Source organism: Solanum stenotomum, chromosome 5 (assembly GCF_019186545.1).
Source record: "Solanum stenotomum isolate F172 chromosome 5, ASM1918654v1, whole genome shotgun sequence".
NCBI classification, from domain to species: domain Eukaryota; kingdom Viridiplantae; phylum Streptophyta; class Magnoliopsida; order Solanales; family Solanaceae; genus Solanum; species Solanum stenotomum.
Window position 1 is genome coordinate 33268217 of NC_064286.1, and position 11163 is coordinate 33279379.

The window sequence follows — 11163 nt, forward strand, 5'->3', positions numbered from 1 at the left end:
ACGGGTTTAGTGAACACTTTTAAGTTTAACTTTGTGGGTCCTTAATTCTTTTCCTAAGTTGAGTTCCTATTATTCTTTGCCTTTCCTAGCAATTATAAAGCCCCTTTTTTGACCAAAATTCTTTCCTTTAAGTCACTCCAATTAGAATAAAGAAAGAAACCCACCTCCTCTCAAATATCTTTCTCTACAATCCTCCATTGAAGAAGGTCAAGAACTAGGAGCTAGGGTTTGACCATTTTAAGGTGGTTCTTTCTCAAAATTGTTTGGGGATTCTTAGTTAAGGTATGGGGACTCTTTATCTTTGATTCCTTTTTCAATCAAAGAGCTAATTCAAAGTATTTTCAAAGTTCTTCAAAAAATCCTAAAGTCCTAATTTCGATTCTAGCATGGGTTCTTGCACAAAAAGGGTTTTAAATGATGATTTATATTGTTATTAATGATTATTAATGGTTTTTAGAAAGAAATCCCCATGAACCCATGTTTTTTCAAATTCTCTAAATTTCACCATAAAGTGGGTGTATTGATTTTGAGTAGATGATTATAAAAATTGTGTTTAGTATGGTATGGTCTGTTCATATATGGTATTATATATGTGAATTGTTAAGAATTTTTATTGAATCGAAGGATGTGGGATGTTGGCCTTGAATGGGCAAAAATTGTGAATTTGTCTTCATGTTGAATATGGGCTTATGCTTAGCTTAAATGGTATAGTTGAATACCATGATTACCTATGTTTTATATTGTGAATTGTTTGATCATGAGAATGGTAAGGTGGCTTAATCTCTTAGTATTGATATAATTGTTATTGATTGGTTTGATCCACCTTTGGTGGAGGTGGTAATTTGTTGTATTATTGTGAATTGAGGCCATGAAGGACATTATATGAATGTTATTATATTGTTGTATTATTATAAATATATAAAGCTATATGTAAAGTTCTATATGAAGCTATATGTAAAGTTTTATGTGAAGCTATATGTGAAGGTATGATGTGAATGAGTTTTATGTGCTCTTGTGATGATCCTATGTAAAGTGGATAGCATTGTGAGTTAAAGTATGACTTTTCATGATGTATATATGAAATGATGTTGGATTATGAAGTATCATTAAATGAAAAATGTTGTGACTTGGTTGGTAGAATAAAGTGTCCCTCCTTGTTACTTAAAGTCTTGAATGCATGAATGTGTGAAGTGGGCAGAACTAAGAAATGGTGCCCTTTCTATAAATGCTAAAAGAGGAATTCTAGGCCAAGACTTGAATCGGCAGAACTAAGAAATGGTTCCCTTTCATAAGTCTAGCTTTCCTAAGTAAATGTGAAACCTTGAAGTGGTGAACCCTAGGGGAAATGACCTTCTTCTTGAGTGAAATGATAGACTTAGAGATGGATGGAGCCGGAACGGCATGAAAATCCTTATCTAAGAAAGTCAAATGAGCTATCATTATGAACCTTGATTGGCTAAAACTAAGAAATGGGGCATTTCTTTGGAAGAGATACTATGAGTTGGTTGAACTAGAAAGGAACCCTCTCTAGTACATATGTGAATGAAAATACTCTATAGGAAACAAGGCTAGCACCAAGTGGATGTGGTTAGGATGGTGGCCCTACTTGAGTATGAGACTAGGGCACAATGAACTTCCTTGGAAATCCCCTAAACCATGTGCCTACATGGGTTGCTTACTAGTTCTACCTTTGGCAAGTAGAACAACCGCCATGGAGTAGGATAGACTCCGGATTCCATACCTAGCTAGTATGGTCTATGTCGGTTATGTCTATTCCCATTATGTAGGATGTGCACTCTAGTTATTGGATAGGTTCTACAACGTGTAGGTAGTAGTATGGGATGCTATCTACACATGGCATGAGTAGGCTTTGAAGATACTAAAGTGAGTTCCCTAAGTCTAACGACTATTATGTGAAAGTCCCCTTATGTGCTTGAATGTCTCCAAAATGGTTTCTTAAAGAATGTTGGTCTATTGATGTTATGTTGTAAAGGAAATGTCCTTATCTAAGGAAATCTTGGGGAACACTTAAGTGTGCTTGAAGAGGTTGTATGGGCGGTCACTTCTTGTCTCACTCAAGTGTGTCTTAAGGTTATATTTTGTAGAGGTCCTATGGTAACGAAATGACATGTGTTCTTTTAAAGTTAAGCATGGGTTGTATATGGACATATGTTGAGTATATGTATGGTTGGCTATGGTCTTATATGTTAATGTTGACTTGTATTATGTCTCTTATACTTATAAAGGAAAGGTTTTATCAAATGATATGAAAGCATTTACTTCCTTGAAAATGTCCTTTTTGGCATGTTTTTGCATGGTCTCCATACTTAGTACTTAATTGTGCTAACCCCTTTCTTTCCCTTTTTGGACTAAAGTGTAGGGATTTGGAGATGATGACATGTCATGGCTATTTGATAGGTTTCTAAGTGTTGAAGATGAAGACTTGGTGAGTCCTCATATATTCGAGGACAATACCCAATATGTTCTTTTATGTCTTTTTAGTATTGTTTAAGTTGTGTATGGGATTAGTCCCGAATTTTGTACTCTAAAGTATTAGATGGTTTTGAGACATCATGTATAAAGTCTAGAAAGTCTTCCGCTTGCTTTTTTTTTTTTATGAAATGTTTTCTTGGTAAAGAAAGTTTTTAACTCCTTATGGTTTTAGTGTCTATGCAATGAATGAATGCTAAGAAGCTTGTATTAGACCTCTTCGAGGTCGAGTACGCCGGTTACGACTAGGGGGTGCTCCCGGGTCGTGACAATCGATATGGGGACGAGTTTGAGTTTAGATAACTCGCATCTCCATAAACCATGTAGCCATCATGGGTAGTAAAGGATCATACTTTTTAGATGACTCCTTAAGATGCTTTTAGCATACACTAGTGGATCCACTTAGTTAAGGAGTTCTATAAGAAGGCAAAGTATTGGAAAGTTATGGCAGTGTGGGCAAGATGTTGTATCACCACTTAGGCTCATAGTGGTGGTTGTCGGTTAGAAAAACTCCCACAGAAACTATATTACCTTATTATATAAGTAAAGTTGAGTTTGTTATTGCATTTTGTTTAACGAACTAAGTTTTTTTCTACTGTTTAAAAGGATTTTTATATATTGCATGTGTTTTATTGCTTTATATTGAGTTAAGTTATTCAGGAGTTGAGTAAAGTCAAGGTAAGTGTTTCTTTCAGATTCTTTTCAAGCTTAAGTTATGTTTAGCATTCCAACTCGCATACTCATACATTCAATGTAGTGATGCTAGTTAGCCTGAATCTTATTATGATGCAGACGTAGGTAATCAGGATCAGCATTCAGCGCATCATTGATCCAGTTGAGCACTCAGAGTCAGTTGGTGAGCATCCTAGCTATCCGGAGGATCCCTTTTATTGCTTTCAGTATTTTAGTTCATTAGGATATCGTGGGTCTTGTTCCGACATCCATCTCAGTTATTAGAGGGTTCATAGATAGACAGTCAGTTAGTTCATTTGTCTTTACTTTGTTATTGGCTTATGTTCAGATTCGAGTTGCCACATTGGCTAAGTTAAATGTTTATTTCTAAAAAATTATGAGTTAAGTTTGAGACAGTTGAGTTATCTTGCATTTGAGTTCTTTTCTTAGTGCTTAAAGTCTTCCGCTGAGTAAGTAAGCCAGGCCAAGGGTTCGCTTGGGGCCAGCAATGGTTCTCGAGTGCCAGTCCTACCGAAGGTGTAGGCTCGTGGCATGAAAAACTTGGTAACAGATCATAGAGTTCAAGAGTCCTAGGGAGTCTATGAATTCGTGTCTGTAGAGTCCTAGTTATCGGTGTGAAGCACGCCACATTTATAATTAAGAGGCTGCAACACTTAGGAAAATTTCTCACTTCTTTCACACTCATTTCGTGTGTTAGAGTTTGATCTCTAAAAAGTTTCCTTCTAATTTGTGCTTGCGCGTGTTTTCAGATAATCATGCCTTCATGAAAAGCTGTCAGAGGTTGTTCTGCTAGACGTAATGTTGAGGAGCAAGGGGTACCCAATGCACCTGAAGTGCAATCTCAAGGAGAAGTTACCAATGTTGAGTTTAGGGAAGCAATTAGGATGCTAAGTCAAGCTATGACTAATCAGGTTGGGAAATTAAGATGAGCTCGACAAGAAGAGGCTGACACTTCGAGGATTCATGAGTTCTTGAGGATGAACCCTCCAAGTTTCACTGGTTCAAGCACTACTAAGGATCCAGAGAACTTTATTGAGGAGCTACAAAAGGTATTTGATGACATCCATGTTGATGATACTGAGAGGATGGAATTAGATGACTACCAAATGAAGGGTGTCGCTAGGATTTGGTTCGATCAATGGAAGAAGAATCGAGCTGAGGATGCACCACATGTGAGTTGGGCTTGTTTTGAGGAGGCCTTCTTGGGGCATTTCTTTCCCCGAGAACAAAAAGAGGATAAGGTACGAGAGTTCCTTACCCTTAAGCAAGTGTTCCTTCAAGTTTTGGGTCAACTTCAAATGACCATAACTTTTAGCACAGGATGAGTTCCAAAAAAAATTAAAGAGAATTCATTCAAGTCATTTCTTAGTTCTTTTAAGTTTTGGGTCAACTTCAAATGACCATAACTTTTAGCACAGGATGAGTTAGGAAACCCATAAGATATTAAATTAAAGGTCTTGTAATACTCTTTCCAACGGCGCCGAGTTTACTAATTTTCGAGCTCGTATGAGGGAGATATGCTCGTTTGAAGTTGGGTTGTCAAAATAAGGAAGGTTACTCGAAAATAGGAGGGGTATTTTGGTATTTTCCTTACCCAATCGGATTTAAGCATTTTTAGTAAGGTTTTAGGAGTCTAAACTGATTGGAATCAATTTTAGTTATTCCTAAAATATGCTTAGGATTTTAGAGGAGTTCAAGAAGAGAAAAGGGGAGAAAAGAGGAGAAAAAGTTCAACTTTCCAAGCGTTCGTTCAAGAAATTCAAGATTTCGCAAAGAACCTAGTTCTTTGAGGTATGTAAGCTTCCATAGTGTTGGGTTCGTTCACCCACACGCTAATCATGAGTTTCTTTTGTGAATCTATCCATAAATATTGAGCAATTTAAGTTCTTGATGAGTTCTTGATAAGTGTTCTTGAAGTTGCATTCTAAATCTTGTTTTGTTGGGATTTCGATGAGTTCTTGAGATGAAAGTTAGGAGTTTGAGAATTGTTTTTGAGTAGATTTTTGTGTACTTATGTTAGGTATTCGAATCTAAGTAAGTTGGAAAGAAACCATTCGATTCTAGGCGAATTAGAGCCAAAAATCGAAAAAGAAAAATTCATCGGATTGTTCTGGGGGAGGGCTGGGGCGGCTGTAACACCACATAGTCTTATAGGCTAACCTAGTCCTTGGTATGAGGGGTTGTCAAGTCTAGGGAGTGGGCAAGGGCCTAAGCTAGCAAGGTAGAGTGAAAGAGAACTTGTTCTCCTATGGGCCTAGTTGGCGATTGGGTAGTATGATCGCCCAAGTGACTTGGCGATGCGCCAAAGTGCACTTGGGGTCACCTAGTGGACTATCCCCTTGGCCTAAGTTGTGGGAGAATGGGTGAGCAAAGTCGTGGCTCGCCGATTGGATTGGCGAGTCACCTAGTGCTCTTGGCGACCCATAAGGGTGAAAAGGGCGAGGTAAGTCGTGAAGGCTTGTAATTTTTAAGTTAAAACGTTTAGGGTCATTAGTTCTTTTCCAAAGTTGACCCTACATTATTTTATTCCCTTCCTAGCAAGTATATAAGCTAATTAGACCTAAGTTTGCCTCAATCAAGTCATTCTCCCTAGAATCCAAAGAAAACCCAACTTTATCCTCTCCAAAGAATAATTCTCTCTCTAAAAAACCCCTCATTGAAGAAGAAGATAGAGCTTGAAGCTTGGGTCAAGAACAAAGTCCATTGTTGAGAGCTTATGCTAGGGCTTTGATTAAAGGTATGTTTAGCTTTTTCATCTATGGGTTCTTCCACCCATAGAGCCCCCTTAGTAATCCCCCAATTGTGGATCAAAAACCCAAATTGAGCTAGGGTTCTTGTTACATTGTGGATAGGGTTTGGGTATGACTCAAATCTAGTGGATAATACCCAATTATGATTGATTTAGCTTTGTTTATTGATATTATGATGAATTTATGTGATTTCAATGGTAAACCCTAGTCTAAATTGATGAATGTGATAAATGTGGGCTAATGCCATTAGAGGTGAAATTGAAGGTTCATGAGTGATCTTCCTAAATCAATGTCATGTGTAGTAATTGATCAAAGTTAGGATCATATAATCATGAATTAAACTAGATTCTATTGAATATGATTGACCTTGACTTCTAAAGTTAGAACTGAACCTTTATGACCAAATGAGATTAGAATCACCTAGTAATGAAAGAATGTGATTGAATGCCTTGAAATCTAGCTTCATAGGATGCTTTCATGTTGTAGAGTTGTTAAGAGTGAAGACTCCTAGTTATGATTGTTGAAGGATAATATGATTGACTATAGATGCTAAGGCTTTGAGAGTAAAGTCTATGTGAGAATAGAGTCTAATCTGTATAATTGTGGTGAAAGGCATATACTCACCTAACCTACCTTATGAATGGTTGATAGTATGAAGTGATAGAATCACTTAAACATGGATTGATTGTCAAGGACATCCTTCCATGAGTTATGAGTATTAAGCAAGGCTTAACAAGTAAATCTTAGGGTGTATGAATGGCCTCAAGTGGATATTGAATATGAGATGGAGTGTCACACAAGGTAGGGTTCGGGCACCAAGTAGAAAAGAGAACCACACCTAGTTGATGTAAGGATTATCCAAGTTAAAGGGGGAACTCTTACGTAGTAGAGTGTGGGTTTTCCCAAAGTTAGGTCTCATAAAATGGGAGCCTTCACATGAGTTGAGTCAAGATTCCTAGTAGCAATCTCCATATCCAATGAACTAAGACATGCTTAAAGAAGAATCTCTTAGTGTTCTAAATCATGAATGAACTAAGACTTACTTAATGAAGTACCTCATGGTGTTCAAGAGTATGAATGGACTTAGACATGCTTAAGGTAGTATCTCATAGGGTCCATACGAGTAAGAAACTTAGACATACTAAAAGGAAATATCTCGTACGGTTCAACCTAATAATGAACTAAGATGTGCTTAAAAAAGTACCTCATAGTGTTCTAAAGTTAAAAAGAGGAACTAGGTTCCCAAGAAGTGTTAGTATGAGGACCTAAAGGTAGTACTTAGTATGTATAGTATTATGGGGTGCTATTCATGCATTGCACAAGTATGACTTAGGGTCATTAAGAGAAGTCTTGAGATAGGATTGTGCTATAGTTGCCTTTCCTAGTTATAGTTGACTAAAGGTGAGAGATTCCATTAGTTATGAGAGTTAAGTTCATAATGAGGCCAAAGGAGGGTGAATATGACTAAGATGACTTCAAGGCTATGCTTAGTGAGAAGGGTAGTGTGGGATGCCTTTCATGCATTGCACAAGTGTGTCTTGAGGTTACTTAGGAGTATAGTACCCTTATAGTAAAGAAGATTAAGACTTAACCATGAATATAGACTATGATTAAGATGACCAAAAAGGGATACTTGGCTTGGGTGGTATTATGGGATGCTTTTCTTGCTTTGCACTTGTATGCTTCTGAGGTTACTTGAGAATGGTGCTATTATGGTAAAGGGGACTAAGATTATATTATGCTTATATGAGTATGACTATGTCTTATGTTGACTTATGTTTATATGAAGCTTATGTTAATGATTATGCTATGACTATGATGATTATGTTATGACTATGTTATTATCTCTTATGCTTATGTCTTATATTGACTAACCATTTGAGATGCTCTTATGATGTTGTGCTAACTTTCATACTTGGTACATTTTGTACTAACGCATACTGCCTACATTCTAATCAAATGTAGGGTTAAGGAGATTGAGCTGCTTTGAAGGCTAGGTTTCCAAGGATCTAGAAGAGTTGAAGACTTGGTGAGTCCTCATAGCTTCGAGGACAAACCCTTATTTCCTTTATGTCATTTCTTTATGTTTTAGACTTTGTATGGGCTGCGTCCTAAGAGTTTTATTCAAGAGTTGTGTTAGATGGTTTAAGACAAAGAGTATAGAAAGACTTCCGCTTGTTTTTTGAAAAATGACTTATATTGTAAAGGTTTTACATTGTTTCGTATTTTCATTTATATTACCTATTTTATGATTCTAAGGGCTTGTATTAGACCCCTTTGGGGTCGAGTACGTCGTGTTACGTCTAGGGGGTACTTCTGGGTCGTGACAGTGACGTTCCCCAGATGCGCCAGAGGGGGCTGGGGTGGCGCCCCCGCAGTGCGCCAACAAGTGTTCTCTGAAGTTTAGGGGCTGGTGTCCCGCACCAGCAGTGCGCCAAGGTCCCCTGCCCCCACCTCTTTTCCATCATTTTACCCGCCTAAGTTCTTTAAAAGTGTACCTTTACTCTCTATTGATTCCAAACACTTTAAACTACTTGTAAAAACCTAGAAATCATTCATAACATGAATCATAACCTTGAATTCAAAATTAAAACTCAAGGTAGAGTTAAGAGTTAAGTCTTGAGAGTTCTTTTGAACATTTTGAGAAAGTCCCTTTGAGTCTTTTCGAGGAGTCTTCTACAATAACTTTTAAATTGTTTCAAGACTCGAGTAAGTGAGTATGAGAAGGAGGAGAATGTATTCATGAGTCTACATTATCATTGAGATCCTTGAGTCAAGTCGTTCTTGCCCATAGTTCCGCGTGAACTCCACAACTTGATTTTCTTTGAGAGGAGTAGTATCTTCAAGTTTTAAGTCTTAAGTATTGAGTTCCTAATCATTTTGTGATTATATTCCTAATCATGGGACTACTACATATTACCCATGAAGGTCCTTGAGTTGAGTAGTTCATGCACATAATTCCGCATGAACCCTATGAGTCGAGAAGTCTTGAGAAGAGAAGTATCATTAAGTCCTTGAGTTGAGTAGTTCATGCCCATAAATTCTGCATGAACCCTTCGAGTTGAGCATTCTTGAGATGAGTAGTATCATTGACTCCTTGAGTTATAGAGTTGTTGAGTTCCAAGTATTGAGTTGTATGCATGGTTATTGAAAACCTTGAATTGAGTTGTTCACCTCCATAATTCGACATGAACCCTATTTTAAGAAGTCTTTTTACAAATTGTTCTAAAACTTATTTTAAAGACTTGAGTACTGAGTTGAGGAAGAGTAGAGCTAAGTTCATTTTCTTTAAAATGATATATGGGAACTAAGTATTCCCAAGAGTAAATGTTTTTTACATTTCATATGAGAGGTAACTAAGATTTCCAAAAGAGTTGTGAGCAGTTTGAGTACCATCTCTTTTAAGAGAAAGATTTTTGAGTAATAATCTCAAAATACATAAAGAGTTATATTTTTATACATATGAGCCAGTTATATTTTGAGAGTAATATTGAGCACCGATATGGAGGAGAGTTCAGACAACTCACCGCCCCCATAAACCATGTAGCCAACGTGGGTAGAAAAGGTCATACTTTTTAGATGATTCCTTATTGCTTTTTAACATAGACTAGTGGATCCACTTAGTAGTAGGTTCTATACTCTGGCAAAGTATAGGACAGTTCTAGCAGTATGGTCTAGACATTGTATCATCAAATAGCTCATAGTGATGGTTGTCGGTTAAAGAATCTCCCACAGAGTTATATTGTATTTTTATATACAAACTGAGTTATTGTTGTATTCTTCAATACATTGAGTTGATATCTACTAATTTAAAACCTTTCCATTTATTGCATCTTTTATTGCTGCTTTATCTTGAGTTGAGTATCTTATTGTTGAGTTGAGTCCTATTTCTTTGAGTTGAGTTGAACTATGTTTCACAGAGTTGAGTCCCTTATTAATGAGTTGAACTATGTTTCATTGAGTTAGTTGAGTTGAGTTGAGTGAGTTGAGAAGATGTATGTTTCTTTTCTATCAGTTCAAGCTTATCTTTATGTTTTAGAATTCCCCGTACATTCTCGTACATTCCATGTACTGAGCCATTTGTCCTGCATTATTTCATGATGCAGATACAGGTATTCAGGATCATCGACAGGCGTTTTGTTGAGGTCATGTGATATTCCAGTCAGCTTTGGTGAGCCATCTTATATTCCGGAGGACTTCACCTTTATCTTACCGTTAGTAGTTTTGAGATGTCGTGGGTCTTGTCCCGATATCCTTATATAATAGCAGAGGCTTTATAGATAGACAGAGTTGAGAAGTTTCTATATTTACTTTTATTTTGAGTATTGTACAGACGTTTAAAAAGGTTGAGTATTGGAGTTTTATTGAATTTATTTCAGTTTTAAGCTTTTGTATACTTGAGTTCGTCTTCCACTTGTAGCCAGCCAGGATGAGGGTTCACTTGGAAACCAGCAATGATTCTCGGGTGCCGGCCACCTCCAGGGTGTAGGCTCGGGTCGTGATATAACCCTTTCTACTTTACTAAGTTCTCTCTCGTATGCGAGATGGATGTTAGATATTCTCTCGGCCATTTTGAAAGTCATGTTTGTAATGTTGGATGTTCTCTTGGTCATTATTACAAATTTCTCATCGAATATGGTAACTAATTACTCCTTGCCTTGGTATACTTGTTTTGTTTGAATACATTTATTTATATATATATATATATATATATATATATATATCTCTTTGTCACGACCCAAAAATGGATGTGATGGCACTCGTCTTATCCCACCAAGACAAGTTAGTCTAAAACCCAAATATCACAAAAATGCAGAAGTAAGACAAATTGAAATCTCAAAATATCGTAAGTGCGGATAACTAAGTCAACTTAATAAAACTCCCAAAATCTGCTTGTCACGTGTACAAGCCTCTAAAGTATTACAATTGATTCAAAACAAAAACACAAGTCTCAAATGACATTGTTTCTAGAATAAAATAAGATCATAAATAGGAGTAAGAAGGTCCGCTGAGATGACAAACAGCTACAAGCCTCGGAAAATAAGAGAATGGAGGGTATCACAAAATCTAGGCTCGTAACCTATAAAAATTGTGGAAGCAAGGGGTGAGTACCAAACCACACAGTACTCAGCAAGTAAACCTCTAAACACAAGCTAAAGAAATAGACTGCGGGTACTCCTTTACACACCAACCGAACCTCCACAACTACAACCTGCACATAAAAACCAGC